The following is a 22887-nucleotide window of genomic DNA, read 5'->3' on the forward strand; positions in this document are numbered from 1 at the left end:
ATCCAGGCTTTCCTTACAACTCAGGTAACACCATGGGGGATTGCTGTTATCTATTTTTCTTGAGTTTTCTGTGTTGACAGCTTCCCTAGAACCCAGCCTTGTTTACACATGTTATAATGTATCACTTCTTAGGGTTCAAGATTCCTAGTCTCTCTGCCTTCTTTTTTCCACCTTTCAAATTCTTCTTAGGTTTCCTTTATATTTAAAATCCATCTATACCTAGAGAAATAATTTATGTGTCTCCAAGGGTTTTAATGGTAGTTATCAGGAAAAATAGAAATACAACTACTCCAAGAGCAGAACTTCTCAACAAATAGATCTTAACTATTCTATTAAGGAACCCTCCATGGGGAGGAAGAAAGAAAGAAAACATGTAAGGTTTCTAACTCTGAGTTTTATTTAGGGTAAGTTGAAAACTTTAGTGGCCCAGCTAATACAATAATGATGCATATACATAGTGTTTGCATTTAATTTTATATGTTTTTTATATATTCTGTAGAAACACTTCCTTCACTGACTATTCAGGAAAAAAATATAAGAGAAGACAGAAACAAAAATTCTGGTCATCTGCTGGATCTATTGGCTTTCAATTTTACTCTCCTGTCCCAGGACTTTTTGAGAATTTTACTGTCATCTTTACATATTTTAAGTTTGTGGTCTTGGAAGCTCTGAAATTACTTTACATAATTGATTTCACACTGTTTAACATTTCTTTTGTTTCTTTTTGAATACCCTCTTTTTTCTTTATTTCTTTTTCAGCACAAGATCTAATCTTTATCATTTCTTCTTCTCCTGTGGGTTTTTTTAGTTTTTTTTTTTTTTTTGCTTCTGTATTGCCTGCTACATTGACTCTAACAAAGCAGCTATTTGAGGCAAATAAAACCATTTTCACATCTCTTTTTTTTAATGTTTATATATTTTTGAGAGAGAGGAGAGAGAGAGAGAGAGAGAGAGAGAGGGAGGGAGGGAGGGAGGGAGAAAGTGTGAGCCGGGAAGGGCCAGAGAGAGAGGGAGGCACAGAATATGAAGCAGGCTACAGGCTCTGAGCTGTCAGCAGAGAACCTGACACAGGGCTTGAACCCATGAACCATGAGATCTTGACCCGAGCTGAAGTCAGCTGCTTAACTGACTGAGCCACCCAGGTGCCCCCCCCACCATTTTCTCATCTTGAAAAACTAGTTCCCCTTGTTCCCTTGGTCCAGTTGCATCCAAACACCCCAAAACGAGTCCATCTGAACTGATACTACAATATTTTCTATAGCCAGATTTCAGTACAGTTCTGAAACCAGGCAATTTACAGCTGTAAACTGGTCTGGAGAATGAGGGCTCTCATCATCATCTTTTTGTGGAGCTCCCAGTGGAAGAAGTCCATTGTCAAAGGCACGTATGTAGTTTCCTTTATCCATTTCAATTGTTGTCATTCCTGATACTTGACCAAAGGTGGTTAATGTCCACCAGATTATAATAGCAAGTTGAATTTCCTCATCCTGTCTCTTGTTTCTTCTTCTCTTTACCCTTTTTCTTCTTAGTCTTGGCCTTGCTTCCCTTGAACATGAGTTTGGTAGACTTCACCTAGGCCTTGATTCTGGTGATATTTTGTATGAAAAGGTGGGGACTGACTAAGGGCAAAATACCTCCACTGGAGTGGAAACTGATGAAGGAGGTCCCAAAATGAAGAAAGGGTACGGACTCCCTGAAAGTGCATGGAACAGCAGGAATGGAGATTCCCTCCTGAGTCCCTGGTGTTTTTCACCCTGCATTTAATTATCTTGTTAAAGGTCTCTTTATTTATCAAATTTTCTTTCTAAATTTACCTTTCTTTAATAAGACCCTCTCTCAAACACAATGTTTTGTTAGTCATATTTAAGCTATTAAAGATTGGAAGTTGTTAAACCAGAATTGCCCGTGTATATAATATTTCTAATTTAGATAATCCAAATAAAAACTAATATCCATATGCCATTTTTTATCGTTTATGAATAATCAAGGAAAGAAGGAGGCCCTGATGAATCATGACATGACTCGTGAACAGAGGAGACACCTCCCAGAACATATCTTAAAATTTATTTAGGGTTTAGTGTGATGGAGGTATTTTTATTTGCCAGATAAATGAGAAATTCACAGTTGGTGAAGTGTGTGTGTGTGTGTGTGTGTGTGTGTGTGTGTGTGTGGTTCAGTGTTAGAAAAGTTGTACTTAGAAATGGAGAAAAATCTAGTGTAATGCTAGATTGTAATGTATTTAGAAATTTAGGATCTTGGGATTTATTTAACTTAAGATGAACAGTATCTTGTACCTGTACCTTAATATCACTTCTGGTTTACACATTCTGCTGGAAGACCACAATTTAAGTAGTCTGCAGTTTTTCACTAGAAGCTAAGTTGTAATTCTCCACATGAACATATGTGGAAGTTTCTCTTAGGAGTAAACTAGAAATAAGAAAGTTGACTAATGGAAATTGACACCTTTAACATTATTAGGTAATCCCAAATTAGATTCCAGAGTATAGCAATTTAGTCTCCAAAATCTCATACAAATTTCCCTTTTATTGACACACAGACTGTTTTACATTGGTCAATATGATGGGCGTGAAATAGTACATGGCTTTCTAGGAAAATTGCAATTCTCTATTTACTGTGGAGGTTGAGTATTTTTCATATATGTATAAAGCAATTCAGTTTTAATGTAATTTCTCTTTTTATAGGATATTCTAATTTTTCTATTGGATTGACTTTTGTCATTTTTTAAATTATAATTAAATGATAATTTTAAGTAATAATTTTAAGTGAGATCTTAAAAATCACCTTGCAGTGTAAGTTTGTCTTTCTACTTTGAATATGAAAGTTTTTTTCTGAGATTTTCAGTGGATCCAAATTTAATAATGTTTTTTTTACTTTTTGTGTTTCTTTTTATTTTTCTTTTTAAAATACCCTTTTTTCCATCTCAGGTCATAAGACATTTTTCTATATTTAAAAAAACTGGAGCTTTGTTTTTCCCTTTAGGTTTCTAATTCATTCACAGTTTATTTTTATATGTGAGATGAACCTGAGGCCTTAGAAGTGATAGTAGTTTCCAATCTTTTGCATAACAAGGTACAACAAACTTAGCAACTTCAGACACCACCCACTCACTGCACAGCTCTGTTGGTCAGAAGTGGACTAAGTGGAATTACTGGGTATTCTACCTAATGTCTCAAAAGTTTGAGATCAAGTGTCACTGGGATAGCCCCTTCTAGGAGTCTTGGGAGAAAGAACATACTTTCTTTTTTAAAACTTTTTTTTAATATTTTATTTATTTTTGATACAGAGAGAGACAGAGCATGAGAGGGGGAGGGGCAGAGAGAGAAGGAGACACAGAATCTGAAGCAGGCTCCAGGCTCTGAGCTAGAGTCAGCACAGAGCCTGATGAAGGGCTCGAACCCACGAACGTGAGATCTGACCTGAGCTGAAGCCGGAGGCTTAACCGACTGAGCCACCCAGGCGCCCCATAGAAAGAACATACTTTCAAGCTCCTTCAGCTTATTTGGCAGAATTCAGTCCAGGCCGTTGTAGGACTAGGTCTTGATTTTCTTGTTGGATGTCAACTGGGTTCCTTCTTCGCTTCTAGAGTCCTCTCCTGTCCTTTCTAAAAACTTCCTCCATCTTTAAACAGGCAATGAAATCTCCCCCACATCCCCCATAATATTCTTTTTGCTTTAGGATCTCTCTTCTTCTTTTATTATCATCCTGAGAAACCATTGTTTTATTTCTTTTTTTAATTTACTTTTTAAAATTTGCATCCAAGTTAGCATATAGTGTGAAAATAATAGTTTTTATTTTTTATGTTTATTTTTGAGTTAGTGAGTGATAGAGAGAAGGAACAGGTTGGGGGAGAGACAGAATCTGAAGCAGGCTCCCAGCTCTGAGCTGTCAGCACAAAGCCTGATGTGGGGCTCAAACCCGCCAACTGAGAGATCATGACCTGAGCTGAAGTCAGACACTCAATTGACTGAGTCACCCAGGTGCCCTGAAAACACTGTTTTTAAAGGACTCACCTGATTAGGCTTAGACTGATCATATGGTCAATTGATTAGTAACCATAAATACATCCACAAAATATCTTTTATCATATAGTGTATCCTAGTGATGGATGTAATAACAGAGGGTGGAGATCATAGGGTCATTTTAGAATTCTGCTTGCACACAAGTGTACTGTGGGATGTGTTTGCTACCCAATTATTTTATATTTTCTTCATGCGTTTTGTTTGAATCTTCCCCTTAGAGAGCTGAAAGAGAGAGAGGGGATCAGACCACATGCCTCCTAAAATCATTTAATATATATTAAAATCATCTTCATAAATTCTATTTTTAGCTTTGTAATACAGTCATGAATATAATGCAATATTTGTGTTTATACAGTTTTTACCCTAGTTAAGAAAACTCCCCACATATACATGTCTATATTTAATGTATTTAACTTAATAATTGACAAAGACTTATCTATGTCTTATCCTTCTGTTGAAGGCACTTAGATCACTTTTTATGAATATACATGCCATATTGAATTTAAGGCAGTAACTCAATTATGGCCATGTTGATAGGATAGGAAAAAAACCAGATGTATATGTGCATTTAGCATTTTCAGAAATTAAAGTTCTGCAGGAAACACTATCTTTTCCTCATTTTTAATTCTAAAAAATGCAGCCAAGTGGATATTTGTAATGGACTCACATACCTTCTGCAACTCCTTAAATTTTTGTTTTGGTTTCACATAAAGTGACTACTGTGTGCAAGAGTGCCCATGGGTGAATTTCCCTGAGCATGTATCTACAAATCCATGACTTAGTAGAAATAACGGAAGTGAGCTGTGTTTTACTTTCCAGTTGAGTTATGTAGCTTTTCAATGGAATAGATGGGGATGGATATAGATGAAGGTAGATATGGATCGATCTAGATCTTCATTCTCAAGGCCACTCTTTCTATAGAGCTGGGTCCTAGAGATCAATAAGTCAACATAAGCATCTCAATTGTAAAATCAGTAAAACCTATGAAGATAAAATAACTTACTTACCTAAAATTGCATTGACCTGAGTCTCAAATCTAGGCTGTGTGTCTCAGCCTTGTCTCTTGTGACATTATGCTAGTTTATCCAGTCACTCAATTTTGTAACTGTAGTTTGCACAAGTTATTTGAGGGTTATAAATCAACGTGCTATGTTCTAGAACACTGAATGGGTGAATATTTGCATCAAAAAAACTCATGTTAAGAAAAATCGTTCACTTCCTGGAACCTGATTTCTCTTTTATATGAATAGAAACTCCATCTAAGTTGTATTTCTTATTTTACCTTTTCTTTAGACGTTGACTCCAAGTTCAGTTAAATTTCAATGGAATATGACAATGACACAACTATAACTTTTCCATTCTAGACGTTTCACAGATGTGATATTTTTATATCTCTGACATTTCAAGCTATGGGATGTTATATACACACACACACATACATATACCATAAAATCACTACCAACAAATGCAATCCAATCTTTTTGGAAAAATAATTCATCTTTATTCTGAAGCACCTGGGCACCTTGATTTTCTTTGGTTTCCCTAGAAGATGATGTTGTCACCTTTTGGGGATATTGCAGCAACCTTTACTCCCTAACTTCATTCATCCTACAGATTTCCCAGTGTAAGCGTGTCCTCATCTTTACAAACCTGCCTCTTAAAGAAGGTCATAAACCAGGTTTCTTATTACTTCTTTTGCTGCTTCAGTCAGCACTAGAAGTGAGCGTTTTGGCTAACAGTATTGGAAAGCCACTAAAAAGACCACACTGGTGCATGTTAACATACACGTAGCCCTACTTGGAGCGGGGGCTAAATTACTACCCAATTAATATGGGACAGACAAGGAGGGGCGGAGGGATGGAGAGAGTCAAGGCCGCATCCACCAGTTATTGATCTGTCCTGCTAGACTCGCTTGATGGAGATGTGCACTCTCACACTGCTAATTTGACAGTGGTGTAAAAAGTAGGTGAGGAGCCTTCACACGGGCCCTGAGCTGAGAAATAGAATTGAGAAAGGAAAGAGTGTTTAAAGGGAAAAGATAAGCAATTCTTGACGATTCAATAGATAAGAGGAATTAGGGAGACAGAAGCAAAAGACGGCTATGCTGCTCCATTCTTATGTGACCATCACCAAATAGGAAGCTCTGAAACAAAACTGGTTTGGGAGAGAAGAGTGTAAGTTTGATTGAAGATAGGATCAGTTAAGAGACCTGATGATGTGGAAAAAAATTATATTAACTCCTGGTCACTTAGAAAAAAAACATCAGAAATAGGTTCCTTTAAAATGTTGGTGTCTTAAAAGCTCTATTAGACAAACAAAATTGAATATTAAATCATAATGTAAAATATGTATAGCTTTGATTTATTTACACTAAAATGTGTTTTAATCAACATCTTAGCAACTAAGGGAAAGGTATCAGAAGATTAAAAAATTAGAGAAGTTCCTACATGACAGCCCCCACTCATCCAGTTCCAGCCACATAGGCTTCCTTGATTTTCCCTTATTACATCATGATTACTCTGATCACAGGGCCTTTGCACTGGCTTTTCCCTGTACTTGACATATTCTCCACATGGCTAACAACTTCACTACCTATAAGTCCATGCCCAAATGAACCTTGAAGATGTCTTCACTATCTTTTTTAAATTGTAGCCTAACCTCCACCAATATTGAACCCTCAGTTCTACTCTATTTTAATGTCTTACTGTTTTCTATATAGTACTTGGCATTTCCTAATGTACAATGTAACTATTATGTTTATTGATCCTTGTCCACCTCATCTACTAGAAATCAAACTTCATTCCTTGAGCATTTTTGTGTTTTGGTCACTGAATATTAAGTTGCCCTTTAGGGCAACACACACACAAAACACACTATACGCATACACATACATGTATGTTAATAACATGTATGTTATTGAATTACTGTTGATTAATTTGACTGTTTTCTTGTCCTTTCTTATTCAAAACAAAATTTGTCTCCTGAAACACTGTTCAAATATATATAGAAATATAAGGCCTATGACATAACTTAAAATTGTCATCAAAATTATTAAAACTAACCTACACACAACCCTCTGAGATAGGCCAGGCATTCAGTTAAGAGGTTTACAAGTAATCCTATTCCTCAGATGTATGTTAGATATATCCCACACTCACTTTTCATTGAGGTGCTTTAGGCAGTGAGCACTTCCATAACCTCCCTGGGGACATTTGGCAGGACCAGACTTCAAAGCCTGCTCATAGTCAGTGCTGAGTGTACTAAGATTTCCTTAATGGAGAATGATACCCACTATATCCAAAGACTCATTTTGGTTGGTAGCAACATTTGGTTTTGCACTGTGTGAGTAGAATAGTACCTGTACACTTTTCTTGTGTCATAAAACTAATCCAAAGGCTTTATTTACCTCATTGCTTTTGAGTTGTGAGGTATTCTGACAGCAATATGTATTGAACACCTAGAGCTCAGTCCTGATCTTATACCAAGGTATAATTATTTCATTTCTATCGCTGTTTAGAAAACCATGATGCATTCAAGAACACAACCTTTCATTTCTTCAAACATTCACATTTATTCAATAGATATATCTATGAAGTGCCTGTCATGGTGTAGGCACTGGGTCATGCACTGAGGTTCTGATGGACAATCATGACTATGATCCATGTCATCAGTGGTTCTATGGAGAAAGAGATATTAGGTAAATAGTCAGAAAACACATTTAAAATTATCGGTGTGATAAGTGCTACGAAGAGACACATCTTACTGTGTGAAAAATATTACATAGAGCTAATTTTTATGCATAACTTCAAAGAAGACCTAGTTTAGATATTATGATATAGATGATCTTTATGCAGTTAGAAAACTGGTTTAATACCTGAATCGCAAGATAATTTTTCTGGTGTGTGTGTGTTCATGTGTTTATCTGTGCAAAACCTTGGAGTGCTGGGTTCTTGGGCTTAGCCAGTCTTCTCTTCCCTATCGATCATCCCCTGCCATGAAACACAGATGTGATAGAGAAACTTCTCTTTCCGTATTGATAGAAGTTACGAAATTGGATATAGCATTTGTTTTTATTTTTAGCTAATTCTACATCATTTCCTTTTTGTATAATACCCAAGGTATTTTTTTGTTTTGTTTTATGTTTCTTATCCTACTTCATAAGGACTCTATGGGAATATGTACTAGCTTATTGGTAGAACATGATTTTCAGAATGTAATACAGAGAGATTTTGGAAGATTAAGGTAATCTATCTTTGAGTAATCCACTTTTAAATGTCTGTAGGTAAGCAACATAGTGATTTTCATAGCCATTTAAACTTGTTTCTCTGTTTCCCTCTACCTCTTTATGCACTATCACCACCATTATTAGTGCGATCCCTTTTTATCATCTTTGAAAAAGTCATTATTAGACTAGTAAAAATTAGTACAATCATTTTGTATGGATAATGAAGGCAAAATTAAATCTCCATTAGTCTAATATTAGAAACTTATATTCATAATATTAAATAAATTTTATGTTCTTTTTTGATGAGACAGTAAGTCACATTACAAAATCTGTTCTCAGATGAGGAATAACTTGACACAGAGGTTGAAAATCATCCATGTTTTGCTATTCATTTTTGTTCTTTTATGGTGATATTGACTTTTTTTTCTCAGTAGCAGAATGCTCAGTGTCTATTTAGATTTCATCATTAGTTTCAAGGGAAAGATTAACATATGGTTGGATCAAATATTTAAGTCATGTGAAATAAGATGTACACTGGGAGGAAAATTAATAATAAAGCCATATTCCAAAAATATAAAATATATTCATTAATTATCATCTGTCTTCTTAACATTTAAAAATTTCCAACTTTTTAAAAGCTTTTCTTGGGAACTCTTTAAAAGAGCTCTAACATATAACTTATTCACATGACAAGGAAACTTATTCCTGAAAAATTGATGGAAATAATGTTTGTGGTGCTAAAAAAGGTAATTTTTTCTAAAAATCCGGAATTTGTGTTTTAAATCACAGAAGGTTGAATGATAAAGGAAGCGAGAGCCACCCCTTCCTCCTTGAATTATCAACTGCCAATTGCCCTTATGACTTTAAAGATATTTGGTCATCATGGAAATGCTTGATTATGTGAGCAACAAAATATTCTTCTCTTAGAAGTTGTTTGATTTAGGGGCGCCTGGGTGGCTCACTTGGGTGGGTGTCTGACTTTGGCTCAGGTCATGACCCTGCGGTTTATGGGATCAAGCCCTGTGTCAGGCTCTGTGCTGATAGCGCATAGCCAGGAGCCTGCTTTGGATTCTGTGTCTCCTTCTCTCTCTGCCCCTCCCGGACTCATGCTCTGTCTTTCTCTGTCTCTCTTTCAAAAAAATAAACATTAAAATACAACCAACGGGGCCATCCAGGCACAAAACAAATGATTGTAGAACTTTGTTAGCAAGATAGCTTACTACTTTACTGCTGGTACTAAGTGAAGTCCTTTCTACCAGCCTTCTTTTAAAAAATATATTGGAACTATCAAGAATATCGAGAGTTTTTGCATGGAAGAAAGGATAGGTTTCTTAAGTAGCAGAAATTTTACACAGAGATTATACATGATGCCTCATAAAATGACTATTTTTCCTTCCTTTAGAGAGGGGGAAAGACATAGAAAAATTAAATGCAAAACAAAGAGACAAACATTAGTTCTTCCTGTAAGTATGTTTATTTTCCAGTGCTGGGCGTGATTACAGTTCCATGAGGACAACTAAGTTTTGAAATGAGGTGAAACATGTGTTTAAGTTGTCTGTATTTACTTTGTAAATGTAACCAAGCAAAATAAAATCAGTACTGTTCTTAACCATCTTACAAATGAGTATATTAAAATCATATCATGATTTTAGGCAGAATGTAGATGAAAGGTATAGCCACAATTTGGTTATATTTTAATGAATTATTATAGTCCTACACTATTTTAAATTAGAAATCAGTGGGATATTTTCTGAATATTAAGACATTCACTCTAAATGAATCTTAGTTTTGAATAAAAGTTCTACATTAAGATTGAAGACACACTTTACCCAAATATATTTTTTGAACTCTAAAAATTTACTTTTGTTTCCCATTCTTTATTTTATCTAATTTCAAGAATAGAATTATAAAGCCCAAGCAATCTATTCCTGGACATTTTCAGATCTGCCTCAAGGCAAAATGCATTTACAGCATTGTGAGAAGTTTCTCAGAAAATACAGGACTATATTTTCAAGGCCAGAGAACTTTAGATAAAGAGTTGAGCTCTGAGCCTCTTGTCTAAAAATGCAACACCAAAACTCCAATGTACGTACTTGCCCCCATAATCCAAGAAATTTATAGAAAATATAGTATGTATTTCTTCCATGTGCATAGCCTTTTTCTGATCTAGCTATTTATAAGTAGATTTCATGGAATGAAATGTTTTAAAGTTTGTGCAGTATAGTTAAATTCTTATTTAACTTAGATACATCTTTACTAAATGTCTTTGTCTATGGATAATTTTAAACAAAAGCTTATAATTCATGATGGAATTTATAAGATAGTACATAGCTTCAGAAATGTAGAGGGCAGGACAATACATACAACAAATGATTTTATATTTATTTTTTAAAGTTAATTTTGAGAGAGAGGGGGACCATGTATGTAGGTGGGGGAGAGGCAGAAAAAGAGAGAGAGAGAGAGAGAGAGAGAGAGAGAGAGAGAAGAGAATCCCAAGCAGGTTGCATGCTGTCAGCACAGAGTTTGATGCAGGGTTCAGTCCCACAAACTGTGAGATAGTAACCTGAGTCAAAATCAAAAGTATTTAAAGTATTACAGAAGACTTTAGTGATGGTAGTTTTATTTAGGAGGAAATCTTGGATAGATGTGAAGAATAGAGAAAGAAGGAGAAAGTGACACGAATGTGTGAAAAATGAATAAAGGGTCATTGAGGAGTGGGTATAATGCTGTGCAGGCAACAGGGGATTAAAATTACTGGGTCCTCTACTCTAAGAAACTATGTGGAATACGTTTCAAAACTGTCTTTCTGGGTACTATGCCCATGAAGGATGTGGAAAACTGATAACACCAGTCACTGCTGTCCTCAGAAGAAGAAAAAGCTAGATAAACTACAAGATTTTTGTTTTTTGTCCACAATTGCTTGAAGGATATGTGTTTTGATTATAATTCAATTATTTATTTATAAATGGACAGATAAAAGACATAAACAAAGCATTTTTAAAGGAGAAAACAATATTAAGTAATATGTGTCCAATTTATTTCATAAATATATATGATCAAGCTGGATATAACATTTTACAATGTATATAATACATTAAAATTTTGTCACAAACTTCTCAGCATACTTTCTTTGAGCAATTTAATATTACCATACATTGTAAAATTCATCTTGTAAAAACAATGATATTAGATGAAATGGATTATTTGAAAATAATATGAAATGAACCCTCGAGTACAAGTATATATATAATATAAAATGGATTACATTATTGTCTAGCCTATTCAATTTCAAAACGAAAGCCAAACCATACACAATATGCATCTTTTCAGGACCACCAAATCTAGTAAAACCTTACTCTTTTGAAAATTGATTACCATCCTCTATTTCCACAAGATTATATTGACATGAGTGAGTACCATTCATCATCATTGAAGGACCCACCAAAATGCTAATCTTTATTTGTACCATTTCAAAAACCTAATCGATTCAAAGGTTTGATGTTAAACTTATTTCTAAACTTATATATAAAAATAATTTTTAACCTAAAATTTTTCAATCCTAAAATTTATGAGTAATGGGAATTTTAAAAATATCTTTCTATTCTCGGTTTTGCATAACAAATGTATTTTGCAATAAAGCATTTTACCATACTTTTTAGTTCTCTCACATTGAGCTCGATCACACCTTCATTTCCAACAAAAATATAGTCGATGGTTCAGGACTTAGACTTTAAGAAAGCCTTTATTATTCCTGGACTTACATGAATTTCATGAACACATGCTTGGTAAAAATCAGTCATAAGGTGGTTGAGTCAGAACATGAATTGATATGGCATTCAAAGAATGTATATTCTTGTTTAGACTACTTTGCACACAATGGGTTCCTTGAGTTGCAGAGATTCTCAGACTCTTGAATGTTAAAAAGGGATCCTTCGATTTTTAGAAATCATTACCATGAAAGAATATCGTAAGATTTTGCCAAAATCAGCTGGGAGTTACAAGGGTATTGAAGTACCAAACTGGAGGAAAGAGGAAATTTGGGTATGCAGACAGGTTCACATCAGAGGATGGAGTTTCAGTATATACATGACGAACCACTGCCACCACAGGCTTCTCACACTGGAACAAGATTTTGTGATGGATGTCTTTTTTAAACCTCTTTTTCTGACAGTATTCTCAGTTGTGTCCCCCAAAGAGCTGTCCTTTTGTGCAATGTAACTCTAGCCTTAATTGACCGATATATAGAAGAAGAGTCCTAAGATTGACGCCTGGGTTCTAGTTGTTCCTAAGGGGCTTTCATCATTTCCTATAGCTGTCCTGATGTATCTCACTAAGATTATAATAATTCCTTCCTTTTTCTTGGGGTTCTTTCTACCTGGATCAGTTAGCTTTTGCTGCTTACCGACCACCACAAAACTTAACTGTCTTAACACATTATATTATTGCTTAAGAATCCATGAGTCGACTTGTCAGGTCTGCTGATATAATGTTGGGAAGGCACAGGGATGTTGGCTGCACTCCCTACGTCTTTGTAGTCAGGTCCCATACCAGCTAATGCTCAGTTAGACTAGGAAAACTTCAGGTGGGTACCTTTTGTGTGCACTGTATGGTTTATCTACCTCCAGAAAGTAGGCCAGTCTTGTTCAAATGGCAGCCAAGTAGGTCTCTGGGAGAAGGAAAGGAAGAGAGCAGGGCCTCCTGAAGTCTAGGCTTGGAACTTTTGCACTATTCCATCTGCCACCCTTCTCTTGGCAAACAAAATCATACAGACAACTCAAATTCAAGAGGCAGAGAAAGAAATTCCATTTATTGATACAAAGAACTGCCAAGTCACGTAATAAAGGAGCATCATCTGAAGAGTGGTGGAGAATTATGGTTGATTTTGCAATCCGCCCCATAGTCCACTGCAATCTGACTTGTCAACTAGTATAAAGTCCACATTATCAAAAGAGTTTTGTCCTAAAACAGAAGAATCTTGAGGCTCCTGCATGGATGAGTAGGTTGACCATCCAATTCTTGACTTTGGCTGAGCTCATGATCTCATGGTCATGGGATCAAGCCCCACGTCAGTCTCTGCATTTGAGTGTGAAGTCTGATTGGGATTCTCTCTCCCTCTCCCTCTCCCTCCCCCTCCCCCTCTCCCTCCCCCTCTCCCTCCCCCTCCCCCTCTCCCTCCCCCCACTCTCCCCACTCTCCCTCTCTCCCTCTCTCCCTCTCTCCCTCTGTCCCTCTCTCCCTCTCTCTCTCCCTCTCTCCCTCTCTCCCTCTGCCCATCTGCCCCACTCATGCTCTCTCTAAAATAAAAACAAAAACAGAAGAATCTTTCATTAAGGGTTCAGGCTTACTTAAGAATGCTTTTTATACAACAGTGACAATTTACTAACCCCTTGTTTAATTAAATTATTAAATGATGATATAAACCTTTGGAGCACTGTCATATCTAGTAATGACTACAGGATTTTTTTTTCCTAAGATAGTTTAATAAAAGTAATACAACCCTTAAATTTGAAGTGATGAATTGAACCAAGTATTGCTGGTTAATTGAAGTTTATCAAATTGTTATGGACTGTGAGGCAATTTTTGTCCCTCTTTTGTTATCAATATTGAGAGAGCAATATGAAACTTTTGTTTAACAGGCTGCTTAAACCATTATATGCAAGGAAAGCAAGAACTGTTAAACTTGAGGGTATTAAATGCAGGAAGCACAGATGGACTGAGTAGATGAGGGAATTATAGAATTATTACATGATTAGTCAACTGGGGAAGATAACAATGAAGATATCCTCTACATTATAATGCTCTATCACCATAAAGAGAAGATAAAACACCAAATGTAATAGATTTGAATCCTTTTTAGATCCACTGCAGCACTGATGCCCATTTTGATGATGGTGATGTAGGTAAGAGTTCAAAGGAAGGTTGATTTTTTAATCTAATATTATCTTATGTAGTCTTTATTTGTAACAGTGTTAAAATATACTCTTTGCTATAAGGGATGACTGCAAAAATCATACTAGTCATCAATAAGAAACATTAATAAGTCCTTACAGGGGACACTTTGCTTGTTGGGCCAATCAAGAGTCCTTCTGGAATGCCTTCTAATCAAGACATAACTATTTCTGGGACCTAGAAGATCTCCCTCCTCACTGTCAACATTTCGGAAGGTTAGTGTATCTCCTGCCTTTTTCTTTTCTCCTGAGACCCCATGTAAATTTTCATTGATTGGTAAATGCAAACTAATTTTTTCCTCTTAGTTTCTGGCTGTTGATTTTTAGTATAAGTTGTGAATATTAGCAGTACATGTATGTAACAGATCTTTTTGCTAACATCTCTTCCTAATTAGCATGAACTTTAATTTTAAGCAGGTTTTCATGAAACAATGTTACAGATCATAAAGAAATTAAATAGCTTAGACCCATGGCTGTGACCGTATACACATTTTTTAAATATTTATTTTTGAGAGAGAAAGCATAAGCAAGAGAGGGGCAGGGAGGGGGGATTCTAAGCAGGGTCTACACTGACAGAAGCAAGTCTGATGGGGGACTAGAGCTCACCACAAGATCGTGACCTAAAAGCATGTCAGAGGCTCAACCCTCTGAGGCACCCAGGTGCCTCATGGCTATCACCATATTAAAGAAAAACCTCAAAAAATACCAGGTCTGATCCAGCTTATCTTCCCACCTGCAACAGACAGGGGAAACAGCTCAATGCATTATGAAAAACTAATTAGGTAAATTGATGCTTATTTTTAAAAATAGCAAGATACAAAATTTGTATGAACTATTCCAATTTAATATAATTTAGAATTATGAAAATGATTATTACTGGTGAGAATGTCCTATTTCATGAATTAGATTACTAACTCTAACAGTGGATATCATTAATTTAGTTTGAGCCAATTTTTACATATTCAAAATACTACTAGTATATCATAAATTGTACTTAGCATATAAACATGAATATATGATGATTGCCCATGGATTACATCGTTATTTGCTTAGCACCTGGCACTGCAACTTGCATTTAATGTGTTGAGTTAAAAAGGTAGTGCCTTTCAGGGCACCTAGGTGGCTCAGTTGGTTAAGCATCCAACTCTTGATTTCAGTTCAGGTCTTGAGATTGAGCCCTCCACCCCACCCTGTTGGGCTTTGTGCTGACAGCCAACAGCAGAGTCTGCTTGTGACTCCTTCTCTCTCTGCCCCTCCTCTACTTGTGCTCTCTCTCAAAATAAATAAACATTTTTAAAAATGTAGTGCCTTTCTTTGAATATTGATATCAGGATTAAGATCATCAAGAAAATAAATACCTTGGATGCATAACTATGTTACAAAAAAGCTTCATAAAACACGGGGTATAATCCAGATCATCCTCTGACCTAGAGGAGGAAGAGAAGATGCTTGGATAAGTACTAATCCTAAGTTACCTAACTCTGAGTTTTCTTGATAAGATTGAACAATTATTTCCTGGTTAATCAGTCACATAAATTCTAGTTCTGATTGAATAATATGCAAGGTGAGTTTAATATTCAAATAGATTTATTCCTAGTACTTGTTAAGAAAACTTACCTAAAATTTTTGAGGTTCTTTTGGTATGAAGGAAACATGTATTTTAATAGCTATATGACCAAGCACATATAATTTCAAATAATTTTTTAAAAAGACAAAATGAGGGGAAAATGTGTTTTTCCCCATTGAATGTGGAACAGAGACTGAATGATAAAACAATTATCTATTGTTATACTACAAAAGAAAGTGAGACATTAAATTATTCCTAGCAACTGCATTTTTGAACATTCAGACAACAATCTTACTTTTAAAGATAAGCATAAGCTGTACAATTTTGTGTACATGCATTAATAGCATTTGATGAGTTCAAATTGACAACCCTTTAAGAAACTTTCAAAGAATGGGAATGGATGTTCTATAGTCAACTAACTGCATTTACCTTTTTAAGAAAAGGCCAGAGATTAAAATTCCAAATACCTCAACCCTTAATATAAAGCCAATTAAAACCATTCTCCATTCATTGTGAAAAATGGAGAAATTAGAATAAATATAACCCCATATATGGCGAGGTACTTAAAATATTTTTCTATATCAACTACTAAGTTTTCTCTCCTATAATCTTCTCCCCCATCCCTGGCTTTATTGAGATATAATTGATAACAACTGCATATATTTCTTTTATTTTTTAATGTTTGTCTATTTTGAGAGAGCACATGCATGAAGGGGGGAGAGACAGAGAGAGAGAACCTAACCACGCTCTGTTAGCACAGAGCCCAACTCAGGGCTCAGTCCCACAACCCTGGGATTATGACCCAAACTGAAATTAAGAGCCTGAATCTTAACCAACCAAGCCACCCATGTGCCCCAAACAACTGCATATATTTAATGGTTATAGTTTGATGAGTTTGGACATAGGCATATGAGTTTGGATTGGAGCAGTCATCACCACAATCAAAGTGGTAGACCTATCCATTCCATCTATAAGTTTCTATATAGCCCTTTGATTTTGTTTGCTTGTTAACACTTAAAAATTACTCTTAGTAATTAATTTCTTAAAATGTTTATTTCTTTATTTTGAGAGAGAGAGACAGAGAGACTGAGACAGCACAAGTAGGGGAGGGGCAGAGAGAGGGGGAAAGAGAAAATCCCAAGCAGACTCACTCTGTCAGTAGGAACTGAGAAGGCACTGAAATCAAGAGACACTAAACCGATTGAGCCACCCAGGTGTCTTAACAGTTTTTTAGTGCAAATGGAATATTGTTAATGATAGATAATATTTTACACAACAGATCTTTAGACCTTGTTCAGGATATATATCCACAGGAATTGAATTCGGATCATGAAGAGATAGAATGGAATTGCCAGGGGCTGGAAGAAGCTGGAAATGGAGGGTTACTGTTCAGTTGATGTAAATTTTCAGTTATGCAAGATGACTAAGCTCTAATGTTCCCTCGAATTCACTCTATTCAAGCTTTGATTCTGATCACTAAACTGAAATTATTTTTGTCAGAGTTGCTAAATCCAATGTTTAACTCTCAGCCCTCATCTTAATTGGTCTGTCAGTGCATGTAATATAGTTGATTAGTCGCTCCTTCTTGAAACTCTTGCTCATTTTGGTTCTAGGTGAATACATTTTATTGGGGTTTCATAAATCTCACTGACTAACTTCTTAATCTTGTTTTCTGGGACTTCTTCCTCTTTTCAAACACTAAGCATAGTAGCATTGCATCCAATCTAAACTAAATCTCTTAAGAAAGAGACTCATGACTTTAACACCATGTATATACTGAAAAATCCCAATTCTTTTATTGAAATATAGTTAACACACAATATTAAGTTTCAGTTGTACAATGTAGTTATTGGGTAATTCTACATTACTCAGTGCTTGTCAAGATAAGTATAGTCACCATTTTCACCAAACTACATTATTACAGTATTAGTCACTATATGCCCTATGCTGTACTTTTTATCCCTGTGACATTATTTGATAACTAGAAATTTGTACAACTTAATCCCCTTTATATATCTTACCTATCCCCCTCATCAAATTCCCATTTGGTGACCACCAATTCTCTGTATTTAATTGTCTGGTTTTCTGTTTGTTTCTTTGTTCATCTGTTTCTTAGATTTCACATATAAGTGAAATCATGTTATTTTTCTTTCTATTTGACTTATTCCACTTATCGTTATATTCTCTAGATCCATCCATTTTGTTGCAAGTGGCAATAATTCAATCTTTTTTATGGCTGAGTAATATTTCATTGTATATATATATACACCCCATCTTCTTTGTCCATTCATCTATCGATGGGCATGTGTTACTTCCATATCTGGGCTATTATAACTAATGCTGTGACAAACAGAGGTGCATATATCGTCTCAAGTTAGTGTTGTCATTTTCTTCGGGTAAACATTAGTCGAATTACTAGATCATATGATATTTCTATACTTAACTTTGAGAGTAACCTCCATAGTGTTTTTCAGTGGTCTCACCAATTTACATTCTTATATAATGTAATGTAACGCATGTGCACAAGTATTTTTTTCTCCATATCCTTGCTGACACTTGTTATTTCTTGTCTTTCTGATTCTTATACAACTCAACATCCCCATCAAATAATCCAATTAAAAAAGGAAAAGGCATGAATAGTCATTTTTCCCCAAAAAAGTTATACATATAGCCAACAGACACGTGAAAAGATGCTCAACCTCACTATCAGGGAAATGCAAATCAAAATCATAATGAGATATCATTTTATACCCATCAGAATAAAAACTCCCAATTTATATCTTAATATATTTTTTATTAAACCTTAGTCTCAACTTACATGATATGTATATGTGAATGTCCTCTCAAACTTAACATGGCTAAAATTGAATATTTATTTTCTTTATGGAAGTCTAGAGAAGAGTTAATGCTCCTTGGATTACGTTACTGGAGGTATAGGAGGAGTCTGTTCACATTCTGGATTTACTTTGAGGACAAAGCCAGTAGAATATGCTGAAGATTAAGACACTGTGGAAACAGAGAATTAAATGAGCCTTATATATGCTTTATATATTTCTTGTCTGAACAGTGAATGGGGGTCTCACGTATGTAAAATTTTAAGGGAGGTGAATATATGGATGTCAGTTTTAAGTTCATCAGACACTATGAATTGATGTTTGTATAAGATTGCATGTATTTTGCTTAAAAGTAATAATATGCATTAAATCATACAAAAATATTTGCTGAGGGCTTACCTTGAGATAGAACAATGAATAAAAACAAACACAATTTGGTGTCACGACACTGGATTTTAATGGGTGAGGAGGCAGTAAACCAGAGATAAACAAGGAAATGAAATAACAATAGATTAGTAATAATATGTCTAATCTAATAGTTTGAAGATATTTAAGATCCATGAATAATATGAAATGAGGTGATTACCTTGGTAGGATAAGAAGGGGAATCACATTAGATTAGTGGGAGAGCCTTCTTTCAGAGATTACAGGTCAGGATCTGGGGACAACACGTTCCAGGCAGGTTCTGAGGCCCACTGTCTAAAGAGGTGCCAGTCATGATAAGCTTTGGAGACCCAAGGTTGGGAGTCTTGTTTTCAGTGAGGTGGGAAGCCACTAGAGGTTTCATGCAGGAGAGTTATACTGTATTTTGATTTTACTAATGATGTTGTAGTGTGGATGTGGATTTGAGAGGCTCAAGGATGACAGCAAGGAAACCATATTTTGTACTCCTAGGTCTAGCAGGAAAACAAGAGAGACCCAATGGAGAACCAGGGGGAGCGGAGGAGGGAGAGAGAGTTGGGGAGAGAGAAGGATGCAAAACTTGAGAGACTATTGAATGCTGAGAATGAACTGAGGGTTGAAGGAGAAGCGGGAGGGAGGAGAAGAGGTGGTGGTGATGGTGGAGGGCACTTAAGGGGAAGAGCACTGGATGTTGTATGGAAAACAATTTGACAATAAAATATTATGAAAAAAAAAGAATGACAGCAAGGAGAAAATTTTGGGACAGTGTGACAGTTGAAGATAAGACAGTGACTTGGATTAGTTCCCTGATCAAAGTCCAATGTCCACAAATATTAATACATGGCATCATAAGAGTTATCAATATATACTTCTGGATCTTTAAATGTTTTTGAGAAATATTTCTTTTGCTTTATGTTAATTTATTTCTTCAGTAAATATTTGTTGAACATCTACTTTGTGCTGGCACCACAGGCATAATTTGTCACTTTGAAAAGATTTAGGAATATTGCAACTGGCAGTTTTATGATCATAAAAAGGATACTTTTTGTGTTTGTTTTTTTAACTCCCCTTATAAAGAATAGGCAATTACCTAATCAATCCTTCCCTCACATAACTGGTAAGAGCCAGACACAAGTGAGATGGCTTTCTTTTTCCCCTGACATACACTAACTTATTTTTATCTCACTCTTTTAAGAATATATACAATTGCGCCTTTTTACAACAGTGGCAAATATTTCATTTCTGTAACTGTTTTATAGGTAGTTTGTGCTACTGTTTTGGAGATGTAAAGCACATAGGCCATTAGTCCAGGTCCAGGAACCAATTAAAGTTACTATGAACTCTTCAAGAGTGGGTTTTAGAGTGCAAGCATATAAAGGAGTAGATGATATTGGTTTCTCCGATCCATTCTTACTTATTTCAAAGCCATGGACAGAATGTTATAAAGCAAGAGGAAAGGCACAGAAGAAAAATTTGAAGAATCAAGGGAAGTGACTTTTACTTGCTAGGATTTGATAAATTATATAGCGTTTCCATTACCCTGCAGATTTGGTTTGCAATCTAATACAAAATAGGTAATTTTACCAAAATATAAACTCCATTTGATAACTTATGTTTGTAATGGAAATATCATTCCTTGTTGATACAGTTTTGCATTATATTAAGGCTTCAGGTTCTTGCATTTCCCCTAGACCATTATGTCCAACATATAAGTCGTCAATTATCCTCACCATTTTTATTCAAACTTTCATTAACTTAATTCAAGCTCTCATCTCCCTGAGATATTGTCCTATCCTTCTAACATGGCATCTAGTCCATCTCCCATACCGCTTCCAGAATACATTTTATTGAAAGTGACAGTAGGTGTGGAATGGTTCCCCAAAGATACACAGGTCCTCCTCCCCAGAACCTATAAATAATATTGCATGGCAAGAGGGAGGGAAGGTTGCCTATGGAATCAGGTTTGCTGATCAGCTCACCTTGATAATGGGAGGTTATTCTGGATTATCCAGGCCAGCCCAGAGTGATCACAGGATTATAAGTGGAAAAGAGAGGCAGGACAGCGTGTCAGACAGATGTGTCGTAAGAAAGACTCTTGTAGACCTTGATGGTTTTGAATAAGAAATGATACTCAACACTGTGTTGGCAATGCAGAGGTAGCAATTTTGAATGAGCCAAAGGATGTGGTCAGCTTCTGGAAGCTGGAAAGGCAAGGAAGCCTAGAGTATTTCCCTAGAGCCTCCCAAAGGAAAACAGACCTGCAGATGCCGTGATTTTAGCTTTGACACCCATCTTGGATTTCTGACTTTCAGAAGTGTGTGATTATAATTGTTTCAAGCTACCAACTGTGGTAATTTGTCACAGCAGCCATAGAAAACTAGATGTCACACCTTAATTTAAAATCTTTTAATGATTCCTCATGACACTTGAGATAAAGTCAGTAGTGTGCTAGTAACTGTTGAACTGGATCTCTGGGATAAAAAGCCCTGGTTTGTAGTGTTTGCCTATTTCAGTGTCATAATTACTCAAACTATGGCCTTCTTCAAGCTACCGACCTGGCCTAAGTGAAGGTCAAGGTCAAAAGACAAAGACATATACAGAGTCGTATCTTACAAACTGATGTGAGCACATAACTGGACAAATTCCATCCCCAACGAGGTGGCTTTTAGACAATCCTTAATCTAACTTCTAAGTCTCCAATTGCAGTTCACCTTTCTCTGGTTTCTTTGATGTTCTTTGCATCTGGCCTTTTCCCTGGGAGACTTCCTTTCTTCTGCCCATTAGAATTGCACTAATTATTTACCAATCAACAAAGGCATTTCCCCCTCTGTGAAGCCTTCCCTCCCCATTTTACCTCCGACCTCATTAAATTCCCTGGCAGCATAGAGACCACAGCTACCTTTCTTTTTCTTTTTTTCTGATGCCAAAAATACTTCGAAGCCTCTGTTATTGCAGAATTTATCCCCAATAGTAGCCATTTTTTATTGCAGTTTTCTTTTCCTAGTCTGAGACTCCAGGAAGTACAGATATTTCTGGGGTTTTTTATTAGTATGCTAGGAAAGGCATAGGCTCATAATGAATATTTGGAGATGTTTGTTGGATTAAAAGGAGTAACTGATCTGGAAGGACTACGTCCTAAGAATCAAAGGTGCAGCATAAGGAAACGGCCATTAGTACTGTAATAGTGATGCATGGGGACAGATGGTGGCTATGCTTGTGGGAGCATAGGGAGCTGTACAAATGTATTGGATCACTGTGCTGTACACCTGAAATTAATGGAACATTGTGTGTCCACTGTATCAAAAACATGACGGAAGTCAATGTACATTAAGCTCACACTCTCAGTACACAAAAGAGGTGCAAGAAAGATTAGTTCCATGTGAGACAGAAGTAAAGATGCGGAGAGAATTAAGACAGATTGAGTATGAATGGGATAATTTTGGGAAATTAGAAGAGGCTAAACCCATAATTTCTTGATCTTCTCCCTGGTGCTCGACACTGTGCTGACTGTGGTGACCAAGAGTACCCTTCACAATCTGGGATATCAAATATCAACCCACACACTGAAAATGAGAAACCTGCAGGTTAGAGTCTTAAAGGAGAAAAAAGTTTTAATTTGGGAGTCTTTGCAAGAGCCAAATGAAAATAAAATCTAGATACAGGCGACTGGGTGGCTTAGTCAGTTAAGTGTCCAACTGTGACTCAGGTCTTGATCTCATGGTTTGCAAGTTAGAGCCCCATATTGGGCCAGAGCCTACCTCAGATCCTCTGTCCCCTTCTCTCTGTGCCCCTCCCTCACTTGCTTGCTCTCTCTCTCCCCCCCTCTCGAAAATAAATACACATTTTTTAAAAATTCAAAAATAGATAAAAA

General features: G+C 36.0%; 1 pseudogene; it reads right to left on the reverse strand.

Annotated features, from left to right (window-relative positions):
- Positions 1–563: 563 nt before the first annotated feature.
- Positions 564–21994, reverse strand: LOC115304410 (annotated as a pseudogene).
- Between the last annotated feature and the right edge of the window lie 893 nt (positions 21995–22887).

This window comes from Suricata suricatta, chromosome 2 (assembly GCF_006229205.1).
Source record: "Suricata suricatta isolate VVHF042 chromosome 2, meerkat_22Aug2017_6uvM2_HiC, whole genome shotgun sequence".
Lineage (NCBI taxonomy): Eukaryota > Metazoa > Chordata > Mammalia > Carnivora > Herpestidae > Suricata > Suricata suricatta.